Source organism: Microcebus murinus, chromosome 13 (assembly GCF_040939455.1).
Source record: "Microcebus murinus isolate Inina chromosome 13, M.murinus_Inina_mat1.0, whole genome shotgun sequence".
In the NCBI taxonomy this organism is placed as follows: Eukaryota; Metazoa; Chordata; class Mammalia; order Primates; family Cheirogaleidae; genus Microcebus; species Microcebus murinus.
In genome coordinates, this window is record NC_134116.1 from 7,647,902 (window position 1) to 7,670,469 (window position 22,568).

Sequence of the window (22,568 nt, forward strand, 5' to 3'; positions counted from 1 at the left end):
TCCCACTGTCCTCCCTCAAAACCTGACGAAACCGCCTCCAACTACAGACATAAATTAGACAATGCTTGGAAGGACTTCTCTGGTCTCATTCCCAAATAGCTTCTGCCTTGGTCACTGGCTTCATTAATGGCTTGTATCATAATTAGAGATGTTACCCAAAAACACAGTGTAAGAGGGCAGAATGCTCCTCTCTCTGAAATAAAGACACTAGACCAACACTACGAGACAAGGATACCGTTGCAGAATAGCCCCATAAACACGATGCAGACTAAGGGCTTCACAATGTGAACTCTTTTGGAAGGAAACAAGCCGGTGCAGTCTGTTCCCTCGGACCCCACAGCGGGGGCACCTGCAGATTCTGTAAAGAAAAGGGATATTGGACTCTGGATCGCTCAGTCTTGGAATGCAAAAAGGAATCAGAGTCTAAAAGTCTATCTCCCCAATTAATTTTCTCCAGGGGCCCTCTCCCATGTGTCCACAGTAACTCAGTGTCCCATCCCTGTCAACGGCCACCCACCACCTGGTGGACTCTGGGCAACACAGGCCGCAGTTCCCATGTCTTGTCCTGCCGCCCTTGGAGCTCACAAACCACACCCGGGAATTCCTGCATGACTTGCCTTTATCTAGACCTCTTCTCTTCACTGGGCCTCTCACCACCCAGCACTTCCCGCTCCGCCACTGCCCCAGCAAGCCTTCCGGGGGGACAGCCCCCTTCCAGCTGGAGCAGCGGAGATCCTGCCTTGCCAGGGGCCCACCCTGAGCCACCCGCTCTGTGTGCACCTTTGTCCTTGAGTGGCTCTCACTAACCACCCACCTTTTCTTGCTCCTGTTCAAAGTCCCTGAACGCCCTCAAGTACCCACTATGTTAACTAAGACACCTGACCCCCCGTGGGCCCCTCACTCACCTGACACGGCCAAACACCAGACAGGGTAGGCTGAAACAGACCCTCCTTGCACCCCTGAGACAATCCCAATGGCCTCCCCAGCTACGGTTCAGGCCTCTGTGACAAGGGGCTGGTGGTCCCTGTGCCCAGTCCCTGTAATAATATTGGCTTCCCAGGAAGGCAGCCCAATGGCAAGGGACACAGCTAGTCCCAGACTTGGGAACAAAATCCTGAACAGTGAAGCCCAGGCTCTTCCTGCTCCCAATCCAACACCGCCTGGCCTCCGTCCCACCCAATGCCACTCACTGCAGCCCGTGACTGATGTCCTGAGGTTTCTGGCATCCCTCTTGACCCCAACTCACAAGATGCTTTGCCGTCATGTGGAAAGCCGGCAGTGCAGCGGGCCTTCGCAGGCCCCGACTTGACTGAGCCCTACTGACACTGCAGGCCCCGGGACGAACCCGAGAGCTGTGGCCTCTCCCTGGAGCCCGGCCCGGTGCAGACCATCTTCTCTGCTCTCTAGGTCTCAGCAGCTCGCGGCCGATGCCCAGTGCTTGCTCCAAGCTCTCGCCCGCGGGGAACACAGTCGCTGGAGACAAACCGCAACCAGGCAGCCTTCCAGCAGCTGACCCCGGACCCCGCATCTCCTCTGAAGGGGAGAGGCCATTCCCTGAACGCGCCAACGCCACCACCAAGCCCCTCCCTGAGACCAGACGGCAACGAAGGGGTTCCTGAAAGTGGCCATAGGACCCTGACATTCCCCCATCTCCTCTTCCTTGTGCGCCATGACAAAGGAGATGCCACTGGGCCCCACGTGGGGACTCTTCTGCCACGTCTGCATCTCCAACCTCGAGCCCTGTCTGTTCTCTCGCCCACACTCGGACTTCCCCATTGCACACGACCATTTTCCCTTCTTGTGTGTCCAACGAAAGGACACACTTGCATGGTTCTCACCCAAACATGCAGCGGAGGCCGTAGGCCTGCTGGGGGCCTGGAGGCTCAGCCTTGGCCCCTCGGCTGTGTGTGGGTGGCACTGCCACTGAGTGGGCCCAGGGCACTGCCAACGTCATTCCAAGACGTCCACTTGCCTCAGCTTAACCCACACAGCTCAGACCCAGGAACACCTGCTGCTTTTCTGCCTCTAGACGGGCTCCTGCGAAATCCTGCTTCGTCCCCTAGCTTGTCACTGTTCCCCCTGCAGAGCCTCAGGGCAGGTCCTCTTCCTCCCATCCTCCCTCAGCCGAGGGTCCCTCCCCAGGTGCTGCCAGCGCAGCCCTCTGCTCCCCTCACCCAACCTGGCCAGACTCCTCTCAGATGCCCCAGTTACCTTCCTGGTGAAGCTCTTCCTTAGGTGACCCTCACAGACAGCCACCCCCCACTAAGTGTGGCCCCCAGGCTAAATCAGGCCCCGTAGCCACAGTGAGACACACCTGCTCACGCAGGGAGCAGGAGAGAGAGCGGAGGGACGGCTGGAGTCCCACATGCTTCTGGAGTGCTGTAGAAACAAAGAGGTTCGAGACAGCGCTGGGGACTGGGCCTCCATCCTGCCACTCTGGGGAGCTCAGCCTGCCGTGGCCCAGGGTCCTGCCCTCAGCCCCGATGAGCCTCCCGTGTCCCTGCGCCCGGCAATAGTCACCACCACCCAGCCTCAATCCTGGCTCCTTCTGGGCCTTAGGAGGCTCAAATCTGATCCAATCACATCCTTAAGGACTTCCACGTCCTTATAAAGTGCACTCACACTTGTCCCAGTGGTGAAGCCTGCCTTCTGCCAGACACCCCCGCAGCCTTTATGTGACCTTCGGGTCAGAGACCAGTCTGGAAAGACACTGCCCAAAGACCACCCTGAGCCCTGGTGGAAGGGCCCTAACCCTGTCCTGCAGCACTAGCTTCCTGTTGCTGCTGCAACAAACCCCACGCTTCTAGTGGCTCAGCACAACTTGAATTTATTTTAACAGTTCTGGAAGCTAGAAGTCTGAAATCACTTTCTCTGGGCTAAAGTTGAGGTGCTAGCTCCTTCTGGAGGCTCGAGGACGGGGTCCCCTTCCTTGCCATTTCCAGCTTCTGGGGGCGGCCTGTGGTCCCCAGCTCCCTGCCCCTACCTTCTCCCCAACTTTGGGCCTCCATCCTCACATAGCCTATGTGCCACTTCCCACCCCACCGCAGCCCCCAAACTCACTGCCCTCTCGTAAGGACCCACCCAGATAATCCAGCATAATCTCCTCATCTCAAGATCTTTAATTTAATCACACCTGCAAAGTCCCTTTTGACATATAAGGGCACATTCACAGTTAAAAAAGAGTAGCAGATGGTTATTTTTGGTGGGGGACATTAATCAGCTTACTGAATTGCTAACTCCGTAGCAAAACTACAAGAAGTACAAGTGTTGGGGCTGGGCACAGTGGCTCACACCTGTAATCCCAGGTCTTTGGGAGGCTGAGGTGGGAGGATCACTTGAGGCCAGGAGTTTAAGACCAGCATGAGCAACCCAGCAAGACCTTGTCTCTACAAAAAATTTTTTAGAAATTAGCCAGGCATGATGGCACACACCTGGTCCCAGCCACTGGGGACACTGAGGCGAGTGGATCACTTGAGCCCAGGAGTTGGAGGCTGCAGTGAGCTGTGCTGGCCCCACTGCACTCCAGCCTGGCTGACGGAGCCAGACCCTATCTCTAAAAAGAAAAAAGAAAAAAGGTACAACCTTGGATTCATGTTTAACGACTTAACAAATACAAGTCTTCCTCCAATTGGGATCCACCGCGAGAGAAGACCTTAAATCGAGGCTCTTTCAAGAGCCCCAGAAGCAGACGATAACGTGCACTAGGCTGATCTGCAAGGGTCCCCAGAAGAACCAGTGACATCGTGAAAGGGTCAGCTTCCACCAGAGCCCAGAAACAACGTCCCCTGAGAGTCCCCACTTAACCCCACTGTCTTCCTTCTTGTCTGCTTTGTCTTGTTTCTCTTCCATCAATGTCCAATACCTGACACCCTGAGGTGACTCTGTCCCCTACTGTCTTCTGTGTCCTCCCTCCTTTGTGGCCCAGCCTCCTTGCAAAGAGGGGACAAAGCCCCCTCGCTCAGTGCTCCCGAGTGTGCCCCCACGCTCAGCCTCCTGGTTGCTGGAAAGGTCACCCCTACGGGGCCCTCACTGTGTCCCAGGGTAGCTTCCTCCTTAGTGGCCCACATTGGATTTTAAACTACCCAAGAATTGTCATCCCTGACCTCTCGACGTGTACTAACTGAACCTCCAGCCAAACATAATTTGCTTCCTTCGATACCTCTGCACTCCTGGGGCTCAGGTACAGGGAAACACAGGGCACTTCACCCCAGACGACACCGCTTCTCCCCGGCTTTCGCCAGCCTTAGAGCCTTGGTTCTGCTCCGCGCCGGGACTCTGCCCCCAGAGCTCTGCCCCAGCGCAGGTGGTGTTGGGTGGAATCAAAGGTCTGGGAAGAAAAGGGACCTTCCTCATGGCCTTTGTCCCTCCTCTGAGGCCCGAGCAGTGACAGCAGCAGGACACTGAGGGCAGCAGCTGCCTGTAGATGCCAGGAAGCAGGAGGAGCAGGTGCGCTGTGGCTGCTGACCAAGGGGAGGCTGGCTCCGGGAGGGGGCCGTCCCAGCTCCACATATACCCTAGTGAGAGGCGACTGAGGAGGGCAGGGGAATATTGACACTGGGGTTATGAGAAAAGCGACTGATGTTCAGTAACTTGGTTCTCTAGCCCATGGGAGCCCAGCTAGCTGGTGGCTGACAAATCAAGTTCCCAGGGCAGCGGGGCTTGGCGGGCAGGGGTGAGTTCTGAGCAGGCCGGGGCAGCTGCTGGCAGCAGTGAGCTCTGGCTGCCCGAGCCTGGGCTTTCTCCTCGCTGGCCTAGTGCACAGCAGAATGTGTGAGAAGCAAGCGAGGCCAGCTGAGCGGCTCCACGGGTGCTGCGGAAAGGGGGTTGCTACAGAGGCATCGGACGAGACTGGGCTCCTCTGCAGGGTCGGCGTGCGAGCTCTCCTGCAGCCTGGCCTTTGGGGAGCCTGGGGAAACACCCTGTGTGAAATGTCTGCGTCTGGCCTTCAGGGTTCTTCCTCCGGCGTGCTCGGGGCGCTGTGAGGGCGTCCAGGGAATCAGCACCCCCATGGCTACTCCTCTGTCTCTGAGTTTGGGCAGCTGTTAACCCAAGACTCTGTGGTCTTATGGGAAAAGGCTTTGCTTCAAAATCCAAAGCCATTGAGTTCTAATCCTGTCAAAGCCAAATTTTTCATTAAAATTTCTATTCACCTTTTCCCTTAAGGGTAACTCTAAATTGATTCTCACCCCCTTTTGAAAAGTTGAGAAAAGTAGTAATTCGATCCAAGGTGTTTCCCGTATTGAGGCCTTCCCTTCTGCTCACGGTCCCGCCCTGCCGTGACCGTGCGTGTGGGCAGTGAGCCTATCTCTGCTACGTACAAGGAAAATCTTCCCACCTACAAGACGTACTTTGTCCGAAGCTTCTCACCTCTCTGTCCCTTGGGTTTCTTACAAATTCACCTTGTAACTGATGGACTTACAAAAGGTTAAGAAAGTAACTTAAAACTATGTATTGTTCCTCTCTGATTATAAAACTAGCATACATTTATTTTGTAGGCAATTTAAAAATAGAAGGCAAAGAAGATTTTTATTTTTTATAAAAAATTGTCAATATTGCATTATAGAATTGTTAAAAGAGCCAGCAAATACACTTTTCAAAAGCTCATAAAAGCAGGCACAACAGAAACACCAACACAGAGATTAAACGAAGACAAACTAATGACAATTAGATTTGCCCCCACAGTAGCCCAGCACTTGCTGGGAAGTTTTCTCTGAGAACACCTCATACTTAACACCAACAAAACTCTAAAGCAACTTGGAAAAAAATGACTTTTGGATAAACATGGAACTATCCATCTCTACATTATTTCAGGAACAAAATACGTTTTGTTATTTCAGAGGCAAAGCACGTTTGTTTGGCGTCATTTTGTTGTCCAACCTGGTTGGCAGAGCGGATCTTTAAAGCTATTTGTTCACACCTGCATCTTCTCACTGAAACAAACATTTATCAACTAGATTTATCCTACTGAGGCCTCCTTTGTGGACAAATAAATAATATAATCAAAGTTTTGCCTCTTTATTGGACACTGGGAAGGAAGGTGCACTCTGTTTCAGGACACAGCTGGGCGCGCAGATCAGACCTCCTTCCCTAATTGCGCCATTCGGGCTAGCACATCTGTTCACCTTCTGGTCCATGTGGAAAAGAGGCGAATTTAAGACTGCTGTTGTATTTCACTTTCTCCTTGTGTCTCTAAAGTTTTTACATTATTCATGTGATGCTTTAAAACAAATCTCTTTATTTTGAACTGATTTCAAACTAATGGAAGTTTGCAACAGGAGAACAAAGAATCCCCACACACCCCTCACCTTCATTCCCCAGTTGTTAATATTTTACTATGTTTGTCTTACCCTTCCCTCTGTTTACTGATCTATCTGCATTATATTTTCTGGACCATTTGAGAATGAGCTGCAGACACGATGTTGCATTACCCCTAAATATTTAGGTGTTAATAGCATTTCCTAAAAATGACATCACTGTCCTGCATAACCACAGTACCACCAGCAAAGTCTGGAAATGAAGGATGATGCAGTGCTACCATCTGACCCACAGACGCCATCACAACTGCACAGCTTATCCCAATAATGTCCTTAATAAGCCCAGGATCCAACCGGGAGCACACAGTGCTATGTAATTGTCACACCTCTTTAGTCTCCTTCAGTCTCGACAGTTTCTTCCATCTTTACCATTTAATGACCTTGATATTGTTAGAGAGTACAGCACAGTAACCTTGCAGAGTGTCCCTAAATATGGATCTATCTGCTATCTCCTCGTGATTATATTCAGATTATGCATTTTTGGTAAGAATACCACAAAAGCGATGCTGTGTTCTCCCGAAGGCATCCTATTAGGAGGTGCACAATGTCGATTTGTCTCATGGCTAGTGATGTTAACTTCCATCGTGCGGTTAGGATGGTGTCTGCCACACTTCTGCATTGCACAGGTAATTTCTCGTGGTTAGAGACAGACTATGATACTATGTGTCTAGCCTCTTCCTTGTCAGGGATGATTCTTGCCTGAATAATTACTTTCATGAATGCCAAATGGTCATCTTCTAATTCCATCATTCCTTCTACTCTTAATTGGCTGACACTCTACTGTATCTATTATTCATTTATGTATCTTAGAGGAGATTGGTGGATTCTTATTTTATTCACTGGGTTATAATTTATTACTGTCTCTACTTATTCCAATGCTCAGATGTGCCCGGTTATTCCCTGGTTATTCTGACAGGTCCCAACATCATTGGCATTTCCTCACTTACTGGAACAAATGCTCCATGTTCAACTCATATTTTTCCTGTGCAGCCTGAAATTAGACATTTTTCAAGCGGCCTGGTTTCTTTCAGTGGGGAATGATATTAGAAACCAAGATCTGGGTACTAGGTGTGCTTGCTGCTTTGAGATGTCATTACTACCATGGACAGAGCTGGGACATGTGTGTATACACACACACCTGTATTTATTCCCCCACCTATACATATTAAAAACTACAAGTTTACATGAATATTACTAATTCTAATTCAGTACAACAGAGATCACTTAAGCTTCCCCCTTTTTATATTTATAATCCTTCTCCAAGAGTTTGAAATGTGGCTCCAATTATCCTTAATATGTTTACTTACTTGCTCAGTCCCCCTGTGTGACAAGCCTCCCTGGCACTCAGACTATGGCTCTGGCCCCAAGCTGGCTGACCCAACCACGCAGACACCCTCTCCAGCCCCAGCCCCAGCCCTGCCAAATGTGCTGGTTGCACCAGCTCAATACTCAGCTCCCAGCCCCACCAAATGTACAAGTTGCACCAGCCAAACCCTCACTTGAAGCTTTGCGATGGCTATTTTTTCGTAACTACCTGCTCTTGTTTCAGCATGAAAAATGCCCTCTACTGTGTCCCTGAGAATACTGCTTTGAGCTTGCGCAAAGTCTCTGCTGGGTTAGCTTCTTTCATAGGGGCTAGGCACTCTGCTTGCTCAGTTCATGGAATTTCAACCTGATGATTCATCTCACACAGCTAGTGGTCAGTCTTTCATTGTTGGGTCATTTTCACATATGAGAATTAAAACTTTATTCTAATTTTTCTTTGGGCATTTAAATTGGTCTTTCTGGGAAAGAGATAGACACACAAACTGAAAATTCCATCTTGAAACTAAAATGTTTATATATTCTTTTGCCATTTAAAAAGAATTCTAGATTCTTTATATTTTCTTATGTACTGTATTTCCATTATCTGATTAGCATAAATTTTTATATCATTTTCCTATTATTAAATATTTAGTTTGTTTCTAATTTTGATTTAAAATAATCATCAATAGTAATATAAATTGTAAATAAAACTGCAGTGCATAACTTTATATGCAAATCTTTCCAAACATCTCTGATTATTTCCTTATGAAAAACTTTTGGAAGTGATGTTGTAGGCAAAAGCAGTAATCACTTCCCAAAGGTTAGAAACACAATGCCAAATCACTTTCTCCATTGATCACATCCATTTGAAATCCCTCTCAGAGGAGGAAGTGCCTTCAGGAAGGAACTTGAAGTCTCTCGGAGCCTGTTAAAGTAGAATTCCAGCAAAGGATTTGGCTAAGGAGGGACCCAGGTGACCCAGAGGTGCTTGGAACCCACAGTCATTTAAAGGTCATGAAAGGTCAGCTCTCGTCCCTGACCTAGAAAGTCTTTGCATTTAAGTTGCTGCTGTGGGTGAAAGGTCTGAAAGTAAACCCATAAGGAAAAGATGTTGGGGATGAGAAGATTTTGGGGCTTGGGGAGGACAGGTTTGGATGAATGCCAGCGCAGCAACCCAAGAACCTGGAGTTTTCTGCTCTCAGGGAGAACCAGGAAACTGGGGTGAGAGCACTGAGGCTGGTCAGCCTCATAAAACTGCCTAAGGTCAGGTGCCACGCAGGCGTCAGATTTTAACAAAAATGAGCTGGGGAAAGGAGTCTAACTTGAAGTATAATAACAACCTAAGATGATAAACTCTATAACTTACTTTTTCATTGAGTTTTCACAGTGACCCATTAGATTAAGCACACATGCAGGTATTGTCATTCATCATTTAACCCATTTTCAGGTTAAAACACCAAGTCTTTGGTAAGAAGCCCGGCTGGGAAATGGCAGCGCTCCAGCCCTGTTTGGGGGCTCCAGCGATGCCGCAATTCTCTGCAGAAAGGCTGCTGGCTCAGAAAGCCGCTGTCCTGCGGGTCTGAGGGGAGCGGGCAGGCTCCGCAGCCTGCTGTCAGACCACTCGCTCCCACCCAAAGGGAGGCCCGTCTTTGGGCCGTCAACAAACACCTGTGGGTTGACTGACAAGCTGTACCAGCTTCCCTGAAAAAGGAACTAGCAAATGGTGGGAGGAGGGCAGAGAGTCCCAGGCACTGAGAGCCCGTGTGGCTTGCGAGTCCCGTGGATGTGTGCAAGGGGCAGGCAGGAGAAGAGGAGGAAGGGGCAGGCAGGAGAGGAGGAGGAAGGGGCGGGCAGGAGAGGAGGAGGAAGGGGTGTGGTGGGCGGGCACCAGGGTAGTCACAGACACCTTTAGAGATCGCCACATCTTAGGGTGGCCTCGCTTTCTCACCTGAAAAATATGAAAGTTAGAACTTACTTAGGAATGACTTATGTTAGTAAGGCACCTGAACCAAGTAGCTAAATTTTCTTCATTTGATACAAATTTCAAACCAAGATAATAACCAACTAAATAATCTAAGGGCCAAGATCCCAAGATGTCTTTTCCCTGGAACAGTAGGATGATGGTCTTAAGCAGATGTTTCAGTGTTGAGGACATTTTAAACTGAGGTGAAGACAGCTTCATTAACCTCTTTTAGAACTTCAAAAGATACTGGGTACACAGAAGCACACTGCTCTTCAGAGAAAGTGAGGAGCCACTGCTAGAATATATAAGGAGCCATGGAATTAATTTGCACTTTGAATCAGGTACACACAATAAATAAATAAAACTTGTAAAATGCTGTAGTACATTTCCCACAGAATTGGCAAAGAGAAACGAACTGGGCTTTTAAATTGTTCAAACTGTTTTGTTTTTTTTTAAAGTAGAAATGGGATTTTGTGTAGGCATTTATGAGGTTTTCAAGCGAGCACTTGATTAGACAAAACTAATTAGCAGAGCAGAAAAAGGCTTTGCTCCTAAAGTTTGGCACTCAGGAAAGACCCTTGGGTTCTAAGTTACCTGGAATCCACTTCAGTTGACTTTCATATGATGTAATTTGAGGAGAAAACTGCTAATTCATGCTTTTCTTAAAATATCTCCCCTACCACCACCCAGGAACCTCCATCTTTACTCAGCAGCCCAGAAATTCTTGGCATTAGAAACAAATTCAGAAAGACAGTAAAACTATTATTAATATCACTGAACAAAACATTCGCAAGATAAGACTATGTTTTAGATTTTCCACCCTTTTAAATCTTGTGTTAGGCAGAACTGATGAGAGGCTTAGGAACAGAGGCAGTTGCCTGGTAGGATACTCTAAAACCAGAGGCATTTTGCTTGAAAAAAGCATTGAATAAACCAGTACACCCCATCAGTAAATAATGTTTGAGCGTCCACACCTAGTATAAGCACATTTATTTATAGATTATGTACATGAAATATGCTATTAAAACATATATGTAAGGCCGGGCGCGGTGGCTCACGCCTGTAATCCTAGCACTCTGGGAGGCCGAGGCGGGCGGATTGCTCAAGGTCAGGAGTTCGAAACCAGCCTGAGCAAGAGCGAGACCCCGTCTCTACTATAAATAGAAAGAAATTAATTGACCAACTAATATATATAGAAAAAATTAGCCGGGCATGGTGGCGCATGCCTGTAGTCCCAGCTACTTGGGAGCCTGAGGCAGGAGGATTGCTTGAGCCCAGGAGTTTGAGGTTGCTATGAGCTAGGCTGACGCCATGGCACTCACTCTAGCCTGGGCAACAAAACAAGACTCTGTCTCAAAAAAAAAAAAAAAAAAAACATATATGTAATAAAACATGCAAAATAGCCATTTAAAAGGATAAGATAAAAAGTAAATTATAAGGATTAGATCTATTATTTTCTTCCTATATTCCAATGTACAATTTTGGGTGGCTCCAGGGTTGGAGTGTGTCACATTGCACTTTAGTGTCCAGTAAAATACTGCAGGAATTAATGAAAAAATATATGCAGCTTTCATTTCAATTCAGAATATAAGAAACTCAAGAAAGAGGATGGATAAATGAAAACAGAAGATATATGCTGACAAGGAAAAGCAAATATGTTTATAGTTGGAGACACTTAAACTAGACATTTTGATTGTGTTTTCTGTTGGTTTGTATTACATTTTATCACTTATGTTTCTAAGTAGAGACAGGGCGATCTGAATTTACATTTATTTAAAATGTTAAATGTCAAGGCCGGGCGCTGTGGCTCACGCCTGTAATCCTAGCTCTTGGGAGGCCGAGGCGGGCGGATTGCTCAAGGTCAGGAGTTCAAAACCAGCCTGAGCAAGAGCGAGACCCCGTCTCTACTATAAATAGAAAGAAATTAATTGGCCAACTGATATATATATATATATAAAAAAAAAAATTAGCCGGGCATAGTGGCGCATGCCTGTAGTCCCAGCTACTCGGGAGGCTGAGGCAGAAGGATCACTCGAGCCCAGGAGTTTGAGGTTGCTGTGAGCTAGGCTGACGCCACGGCACTCACTCTAGCCTGGGCAACAAAGCAAGACTCTGTCTCAAAAAAAAAAAAAAAAAAAATGTTAAATGTCAATGCAGTTCTCACAGGAAGAGACCTATATAGCAAAGAATAAATTAAAATTCTATAGACTATTAAGAAAGGCAGGGAGGAAGCAGCAGCTGGGGAGGAGAGACGGGCATTGAGGCAGAGGCACGTAGGTGTGGGAAGGCCACATGTCGTCTGGGAAGGGCACGCTGCTTAGGCAGGCCAGTGCATCTGGCCGAGCAACTGTCGCCCTACAAGGGCCAGTGAACATAGCCCTGGGAAATGGTCAAGAAAAATCGAGAGTCCCTGAGTGGCCAAGAAAAGCTGAGCGTGCATGAGCACTTAGAAGCCTTGTCCGTCACAGGAAAGCAGCCTGGGACGCTGCCCGGGGAGACCAGGCCTATTGCTGCCCAGATAAGCACTGCTGTTCACCCGCTCTCCACACAGGAGTCTGCAGGGAAACCTTCCCAGCTGCTCCCAAACACAGTGGCTCACCCTCTCCTTTGTGCTGCCGCTGTGCCCGATAGGTACTTCTATTGTTGTTTAATTTTACAGTATTGCAATTATTAACTTTAGTCTCTGACTGGGAGAACATTGAAGGCAGGGAATGTACCCTGCCTTTGCAATCCCAGAGTTTAGCACAATGCAGAGATGAGTGTTAAATGACGGAAGAATGGATCAATGAGATAAATCCAACGATGACGGCAAATGTCAATACCAAGGATGAAATGTAAAATATCATTGGAAAATAGAAGCGGAAACATTTTTATGCCAAGCATATTTTTCTAAACCTTTGCAATCTGATTTATTTAACTGAGAAATTTACCTACAACATGAACTTCTCTAGTGTTCTATTGGAGTGAACCCGTGTGATTCAAATTAAAGTACAATTGGGCAACTTCTCAGTTAATTTGATTAAAACAGCTTGCTCATGAGGATAACCAACTTCCTAAGGACTTCTCTAATCTACAGTGTGGTGTTAAGTTACAGTCTTGAGAGTTTTCAGAAAGGAAATTGCTTTGATTGTACTTATAATTTCAAACCAATTACTTGAACTTGAAATGATTGGTTTGGGCATTCATTTAAATAATTCCTGTGCATATACTAATGTATGCCAGGTCCTAGGATATAAAAATGAATCAATCATGGTCCCTGATCTCTAAGAACTCAATGTTTAATGGGCAGGAGGGAGTTGATAAAAGACTTATATATCCAGCTATATGGCAGGTTAATATACCACAACTCTCAAATGAAGTGATTAATATGTTAAAATATATTTTTAAAATTCATTGCTGAGGTAGAAGGCAGTTTAAAAAAATCTACAGAGGTGGGAATTTTAGTAAAAACAGAAATCCTTGTTAGTACCAAAGCATCTTTCATCTTAGACCAAAGCCAGAGCTCTTGGGCTTCCTCCTGGGTGGCTGTGTGGGGCCCTAGGATGTAAAGGGAGTGGGGAGGAGGGGAGCCCAAGACAGAGCTTCCCAACCTTGCTCCCAGCTCACAAAGCCTGAGGAATGTTGCTTGGAGGGTTCTGGTCCAGGGCCTGCCCCAGTTGGAAAGTCTAGCAGCAGCCTATTCTCATAAAGCTCAAACTTTACTTCAGTATAAGGGAAGTGAGAAATAAATTTGCCATGCAGAAAAGGACTGTCAGGAAAGTTGTCTTCCACAAACTTGGTACTGTGTCAAGGTGGGAAATTTGAAAACAGAAGCTAGCTTTCATGTGTGTTTATGGTCTGAATTTATACTAGTTACTGTATGGAGAAACCCCAAAGTGAGACCTTAACTTTACTTGGTTTCTGGGTTGTTAGTGACCTTAGGCAGTTGGTAGAAGTAAAAGCAAATCCCCAATGAAGCAACTTACCTTCAACTGAAGCATCAAGAACTCCTACAGGTAAAACTCCCCAGATATTAACTGCTCACAACAAAAAGAAATAAGCAAATAAATTTTTAAAAATTGCAAAATATGAGGAAACAAGATACTATAACAGAGAACCAGACAGCAAAATAACATCCTCAAAGATTTCAGAAATTAGAGTTATCAGCCAAAAATTATAGAATAACTATGATTAATATGAGTTTAAAATAAGAAAAGCTCAATAATAATGATCAACGAACAAGGAAATCTTAAAAGTAACCAAGTAAGTTTTAGAAATAAAAAATGGAATTGAAATTTAAAATTGATGCTTTCAGTAAGCAGTAGATTAGATATTACTGACAAGAGAATTCATGATCTGGAAGATAGAGCCAAAGAAATGACCTAGAATGCAATGTACAGAGACAAAGAAAGAAAACATATTTTTAAAATGAGAATAAGAGACTGAAGAATAGAACAGAATTACAGTGTATATGCAATTGGATTTCCAGATGGTGATAACAAAGAAAATGAGGAAGAGGTAAATTAGAAAATACAATAGATTAGTATTTTCTAACACTGTTGACAGCTACTAACTAATCTTTCGATCAATGAAACTTACTGAATCCTAACAAAAATTTTAAAACAAAACAGAATAGGCAAGATCAAAGTAAAATTGCAGAATAAAACGAAAATAGTTCTTGAAAGCTGCCACAAAGAAAAAGTAGATCACCACAAAGGAAAGGCAATGAGAAGCACTACCAGCTTCTGTATACTAGCAATACAGGTCAAAAGTCAGTGGAAGACTCTCACAAAGTGTCAAGAGAAAAATACCTGCCACTCTAAAATTATTTGCCCAAGCAATTGCCTTATAAAATGAGTATGAAATGTACAGCCGGGCACAGTGGTTCATGCCTGTAATCCTAGCACTCTGGGAGGCCGAGGCGGGAGGATTGCTCGAGGTCAGGAGTTCAAAACCAGCCTGAGCAAGAGTGAGACCCCGTCTCTACTATAAATAGAAAGAAATTAATCGAACAACTAATATATATAGAAAAAATTAGCTGGGCATGGTGGTGCATGCCTGTAGTTCCAGCTACTCAGGAGGCTGAGGCAGGAGGATCGCTTGAGTCCAGGAGTTGGAGGTTGCTGTGAGCTAGGCTGCTGCCTCAGCACTCACTCTAGCCTGAGCAACAAAGCGAGACTCTGTCTCAAAAAAAAAAAAAAAAATGAGAATGAAATGTATATATTTTTAGACTGAATCCTAAAGAATTAAACTGCAGATTTTCATTAAAGAAAAGTCAAAAGTCAGTAGTTAAGGCAGAAAAAAAATCCCAGATAGAAATTCCGACATGCAAGAAGGCATGGTAAGCAAAGATATTAACAAGATGAATGCAGGGTTAAATAAATATTGACTATAAAACAATAACATCTACAAGCTCAGAAATGCAGTAAGAAAAAAAATCTATCTTAGGTTGAGCTGACAAGGCAAAAGTAAGGGGATATAAATAAAAACAATATAACACTTATGCACATTATAGTTAAAGTACAGAAAACAAACACAAAAATGAAAAGTGTTTAAAAAACCAAAAGAAAGTTACCTTCAAAGGAAAAACAATTAGATTAATAGCTGACTTCTCAAAATAAACAATGGCATCCAGAAGACAATGGAATGATATCTTCAAAATAGTGAATAAATAATTTTCAACCCAGAATTTTCTACTCAGCAAAAGTATCTTTCACAAATAAAGGTAATATAAGACATTTTCAGGCAAACAAAACCTAACATAATTTACCACCACCAAGCCTGCAATAAAAGAAAATATTATCCACATGAAAGTTTGGAGATGCAGAAAGGAATAAAGAATAAAGAAGAATATATAGAAAATAATGACTAACAAAATAAAAATAAGTCTATATCTGTATTAATACTAGATAAAATAGATTATTAATGCCATATCTAGGTCTGTTAATACTTTATCTCTTGACCTGAATGGTGTTGCTTAGGGAATTGCTTTGTAATAATTCACTGGGCTCTGTATTTATGTGTCATCTAGTTTTCTGTATATATGATACTTTAAAGTTTTTATTAAAAATACCATTTATAATACCAACAGAAATATAAGATCTCACATGTGTGGTTATTATACATACATATATTTCTTTGCTCTGTCAGCTGAGAAGGCCTGAAAGGAATGACTCCTTATTAGCAATGAGCACACCTAGCACACAGACCTTTGTTTTTAATACCATTATCCAGTCAAAGGAACCAGGGATGATTCTATGACTGGGGCAGGAAATATAAAAAATGATCCTCAAGCATCTTTTAGTAACAGAAAGTAGGAAAGTACTGAAAACATACATACATTGATTGGGGTACAACATAAATAAAGTAGTATTGGACTTAAGTATAAAATAAGTATCCATCAGTCCATACTGACATAAATAAATGATTGAATAAAGTAACAAATGGGGGAGAAGAAATGAATCTCCCCTGCAGAAGAATTTCAAATACTTTATATAGATACTTTGCCCTCAAAAAGAGGGCGCATAACTTTCCACTCCACAAGTGCTGGGTATACAGTAGAGTTGTACGTGGGAAGTCTCTGTACTAATTTGCTCAATTTTTCTGTAAATCTAAAACTGTTCCCCTAAATAAATTTAATTAATTCAAAAAAGGCAAAACATAAGACCTCTGGAAATAAAGCTAAAAAAGATGAACTAGTCTCTTATGGAGAAAACTAGAAAATTAAAAGAAGATCTAAGTAAATTAATAAACACAATGTGTTAAGCATGTTTGCCCAATTTATCTAGACACTAAATGCAAATGCAGTTAAAACTCAGTAGGGTTTTTCATGGACTCTGATAAATGATCAAAAATGTATATGGAACAGCAAATAACTAAGAATCACCAGGACAACTGTGGACAAGAATACAGTAAGGAGCCTTGCCCTCTCAGATATCAGATTTAATATTTAAAAAGCCATAGAAATTTAGACATTGTGGTGTTAGAACAAGGACAGAAGTGCAATGAAACAATATATTGATCTCAAGCCCCTGTACTCATTGAATGTTGAAATAATACTAATGGCATGATTAGGATAGGAAAGGATTATTCAATAAAGGGTACTGGGGGATAGTCAGTTATGCATATAGGAAAAAACTCGGCATCTAGTTAGCACCATATACAAAAATCAATTCCAGGTGATTATAAAATCTAAATGAATATATCAATACAACTTTTAGGAGAAAAATTGAGAATTTTTTGAACTTGGTAAAAAAATGTCTTACGTAAGACAGAAGATGACACAATTCAAAGAAATTTGGCTATACTAAACATGTAGACTTGTATTTCTGAGTTAAGTGGAGGACATATAGGTGTTTGACATGTTATTTCCTCTACCTGGTGGTATATCTAAAGTAATTTGTCAAAAACAGTGATCCACCTGTGTGTGGAGACTCACAGCATGAGTGCAGGATCTTAACAGAGAATAAAATAGAGCATAAGGTAACTTCGAACATCCACAAAGCAAGATAGCTCTGCAAAATTAAAAGGACACCAGGTTTCTTCATCCTCTGAATAAATTCCTCTTCATTAAAAATAAAATGTTAAATATTACAATGAATATGGTTAAGAATAAATAGAGGGTAGGGAAGATAAAGTTGGAGAGATCTTCTGGAACAGAGAGCAAAGAGAAGCTATGAAAGAAAAGTTAAAGAACAAAGAATTAAGGAAGGAACTTTTACCTAATAGGAACAGGAATTCCATAAGGAGTAAGTTTTTTTTTTAACGAAGGGGAATAGTTTCATACATGCAAGAAACTGAATCACCCAGTGAGCATTCACTCCGAATTAATAGATGGGACCCAGAACAGCCATTTAGAATGAGTCTAGGTAATTTTTTGATGAATATTGCTTATTGAGAAGAAATTATAATCTTATCAAAGAGGTAAAACAATAACAAACTGTTAAGCACCTAATAATATATCTATTAGGTGCATATATATACACATAGAGAGACAGCATATACATACACATAGAGTAATATATACACATGTGTATATATAGCACACACACAAAGTGAAAACTCATAGAAATATAAGGAGAAACTAAGAAATCCACAAACAGTAAATGACAAGAATATGATTTTCCCAGAATTTGACAGATTAAATAGATAAGTGTGGGTACACAAAGGCTAAATAATGGTAGATTTCCCATGTGCAAAAACATCAGGGTAACTAAACAATGTCTCAAAAGCAGAAATCATGTGGGCCAGAGAATGGCCACAGCATCATAAAAATCAGTGATAAAATTAAAAGGATAGCTGAAGGTGGGTATTTATCCCTATGAGAAATTAAAAACATGTTTTAAACTAACTATTCAATTAAAAATGTAAAATTAAAAATATGGGCTAGTAGAAATGAATGATATTATAAATATGTAGGATGCAAACAAAGGAGTATTTGGATGAAATTTTATAGCATTAAATTTATTTATTACAAAACCAGAATGATTGAAAATATATTAAGCTTTTTAACTCAAGAAACTATAAAAAATAAATAAACTGGAAGAAAGAAGAACATTAAATTTATAATAGAAGAAATCCATAAAATGAAAATATTAACAAATTTGATCAATAAACCAGATACTGACTTTTCAAAAAGACCAATGAAATAGACTAGTATTTGAGAAAACAGTTTAAGAAATAACATTAGAAATGAGAAAGGTGATACAACTACAGTAATCAAGGGTTTTTTTAAATGAATGATACCTTCAATAGTATGCCAATACATTTTAAAACCTAGATGAAATAGATTATTTTCATGGAAAATGTAATATAGAATATAAAAAATAGAAAATGATAAGATTGAGTCAAGATGAGATAGAGATCCTAAATATGACCTGAAAAGGTAGCTAAGGGCTTACTGCTAAAATTACTGTTTGCCCAGTTATTCCTAACAAACCTTCAAGGGATAAATAATTCCTATTTTATATACATGCTTCCAGAGCATAAAAAAGAGGTAAACCTTCTAAACTCATTATGTAAAGTTAATATAATCCTGACACCAAAACGGCTTTTTTTAAAAAGCCTCATCTCGGACACATACAAATGCTAAGTACAACATCAAATCTAATTCAGTAGTGCACTAAAAGAACAATACAAAATGACTATGAAGAGCTTATCCCAACAATGCTGAAATTTTTCAAAATTTATTTTAAACTTTAAAAAAGGAGAAGATCCACACATTGCTATCCTCATCTCCACTTAAAACAGAGTATTTGACAAAATTCAGCACTAGTTTCTGGAAATACTCTGAAAATACTAGAAACCATAGGAGGAGCTTTCCTCTACCTGACAAACAATATTTACTAGGAATTGTTGGCATATCAGAATGATGGTGAAATACCTAAAGCATTCCCTTAGAATCAGAGCAAGACTCTGATACCTGTCACCAATCAATCCTATTTAATATTTCACTGAAGTCCTAGCTCATTCGAGAAGAGAGAATAAAGGAAGGAAAGAAAAAGAAGCAGGAATGCCTGTCATCAGTCATGGGAATGACTGGCACTGGTGACACGTTAGTGACGGCCCTCCATGTAGAAAATCTAAGAGAGTCAACTGACAAACTTCTGGAACGAATGAGAAATTTCAGCTTGGTGGCCAGATCTGAGCTAGACACACAAAAATCAACTTACTACGTGCAAATAATGGCCAACAGAACAAAGTCATGGAAAACTTGATCCAGGTTTGGTAGCAACTACAACACAACATACCAGAGAGAAATATGAGTAAAATTGTAAAACACAACTGAAGGATACAATAAATATCACATGTAAATGGAAACAGACCATCTACCTGCATGAGAAGATTCATGTCGCAAATACACAGGCGTTCTCCAAGTTAGTCTATAATAGTGAATGGAAACCAATAGAGCGTTTGCCTTATTAAATATAAAAAAATACTAAAAAGATAGTCTATTCACAGACCAACTCTGTGTAATGCTAGTGTAATGAAAACAGTGAAGATTTTTCATAGAAATACCCAAATGAATCAGTGGAAAGTAGCTGAGACACCATGTGTCTATGAAACTAGAGCGTGTGGCTGAGCTCACGTTTCGGAGTGAGAAGCTCATACAGTATTGATCTGCTCGGGGAATATGTGGTGGCGGTTAGCAGACAGCATTATTTTAAGTTACTGGCATCTTTAACATATATTAATATGATCCCATTGGAACTTCACAGTAATGAACACTCTGGGGCATAGGCATCTTTACTCATTTGGTAATGAAGAAACTGAGCCTCAGAGAGAAGAAACTCCACTCAGATCACACAGCTCGTAAGTCCCAGACTCTGAACCCAGGTTCTTGGCTTCTGGCCTCATTTTCCCTATACCACATGGCATCCCTCACGTTCTCCCATCATATTCCAAGAATTTCAATAACTCCCCACACTAAAAACCAAAATAAATTCCAGATGAAGTAAGGAGATATTTGAAAAATGTAAAGCAAAACAAAAATGTAAAGAATGTAGGAGAATATTTTATAATCTTAGGGTAGAGAAGACTTTCTTAAGCAAAATATAATACAAAATTCTATAAAGAAGTTTACAGATGACAATCTCAAAATCTAAATGTTCTTTATGACTAAGATGCCATAAGCAAATATAAAATAACAATAATAGACCTGGAGAAAATATTTGCATGTAACAAAGCAATAGGAAAATGAATAATTTTATAATAAAAATGAATGGCTGGCCGGGCGTCGTGGCTCATGCCTGTAATCCCTAGCACTCTGGGAGGCCAAGGCAGGTGGATTGCTCGAGGTCAGGAGTTTGAAACCAGCCTAAGCGAGACCTTGTCTCTACTAAAAATAAAAAGAAATTAATTGGCCAACTAAAAATATATTTACGAAAAATTAGCCGGGCATGGTGGCGCATGCCTGTAGTCCCAGCTACTCGGGAGGCTGAGGCAGTAGGATCGCTTGAGCCCAGGAGATTGAGGTTGCTGTGAGCTAGGCTGATGCCACAGCCCTCACTCTAGCCTGGGCAACAAAGTGAGACTCTGACTCAAAAAAAAAACAACATGAATGGCCAATACACACTGAAGAAGTTGCACAAAATCAATAGAAACAAGGGAAGTGCAAATTATATATACTTGGGGGAAGGGGTGGCAAGGGCAATATATGTAACCTTAACAATATTTGTACCCCCATAATATGATGAAATTTTAAAAATTATATATACTTAAGACATATATTTATATATATGAATATGTGTATATTATATAAATATATCTTGTATTATATAATATGTATGTATAATAGTTTAAGTATTAAATATAATGTATTCTATAACCATGTATAATAATTTTTCCCCCCGAGACAGGAGAAATTTTATTTGGTTAATATCCAATGATAATAAGGTAAGGGGAAGTAAGTATTCTCACATACTGTGGCAAAAGTATAAGAATGCACAGGGTTTTTTCTGGCAATTTGGCAGAAAGATAGTGTGAAAACCATTTTTTGCTACAATTTCATTTCTATGTATCAAACATAGAGAAATACTCATTCATGTGCAGAATGAGACCATACAAAAGATATTCATCTCAGAATAGTTTGCCATAAGGAAAATGTGAAACAGTCTTATTGGTCATCAGTAGAGGAGCATTTGCATAAATGTGGCATATCCGTAGGACATAATTGTTTACAGTAATTAATAGCAGGCTAATTAATCTTTATGTATGAAGAATCTCAGGGCAAAGTGTTACATAGGAAAAAACCCAGCTTGCTGAAGATCAATACACAAGGCATGGTCCCATTGATGAAGAAGGCACAGCACAGCAAGTCTACCCTGCTCTGGTGCTCTACCGCAACGTCACAGTCCACCCAGAATGTCATAATAGCACAGTGACATTTAACTTGCTTATGGACTTGCAGCTTGGGCAGGGCTGGGAAGGCATAGAGTATTTCTGCTCCACTGGGCGTCAGCGGGGACTGGGGCTGGTGTCACCGGCAGGCTGGCATGCTTCTGCTGGTTGGGACCTCAGCAGAAGCGGTGGCTGGAACAGCAGTGTGCGGTCGCCCCAGGTGGCAGTGACCCCAGGGTGACCATTGGTATACAGGAAGGGATCAGTGGCGCTGCCCAGTCTGACCCTGCCTCAGAGTCTACGGGTTTGTGTCCCCTGCATTCTCCCGGGGAGGCAGCACAACTGCTCACCCACGGTCGAGGGGACAGAAACTAGCTCCGCTCTTTATTTTCTTAAGAAGTTCGTAGGAGAACGGGCTCCACCCTTTGACCGGAGGAGTGTGAGATTTGTGTACGTATTAAAAGCACCACAGAGGTGTGTGTAATGTCATAGAAAAAGATTTGTAAAGATAGACGCTCCCCAGCCATTGATAGCTGTTGTCTTGGGAAGTGGGTACGACTGGAAGTGGAGGGGTTGTTGAATCAGCTAGTGTACAAACCCAACTTGAAGCTTAAGAACAAAAGCTTTTATTGACCTACATAACTGGAGTTCACCGGGCTTCAGGGGTTCCGAGCAAGCCACAAGTACATTCTATTTCTCTATTTCATCTTTTCATTCCATTCCGTCTTCCGGGCAGACTGTCTCTGCACGGTGGGTAAGATGACCGCCGGAAGCCCCAGATCTCAGTGCTTAGGGCTTACTCCCTCTGATGAGAAGACACGGAATTTTGCTGGTAGCTCCAGAGAAGTCCCAGGACAGTCAGGTAGTGATTGATGTGGGCACCTGCCCATGCTTACACTTGTCACTGTGGCCAGCAGGGTGGGGCGTTTGATGGACCAGGCCTCGGTCACAGGCCTGCCTCTTCAGCCACTGCTTACTATTTTTGCTCTGATTTCTTTTGCTTTGCCACATGGGGAAGTCACTTCCTTGTGTTTGCTCTTGGGTACATATTTAAAACTTTTTCCTTCCCTCATATTTTATTCAGCATGTCTACATGTTTGGGGACTAACTCAGTACACCACATTCATCAGGAGTGCTTCACGGCTTTTCCAAGACTGAGCATGCCAAGT

The 22,568-nt window shown here is 42.7% G+C and overlaps 1 long non-coding RNA gene across 1 annotated transcript; it reads left to right on the forward strand.

Annotated features, from left to right (window-relative positions):
* The first annotated feature begins 21,613 nt into the window (after positions 1-21,613).
* LOC105864280 (uncharacterized) lies at positions 21,614-22,568 on the forward strand. Its single transcript, XR_002225004.2, has 3 exons — positions 21,614-21,703; positions 22,136-22,261; positions 22,484-22,568. It is a non-coding gene; the product is annotated as an uncharacterized LOC105864280 (long non-coding RNA).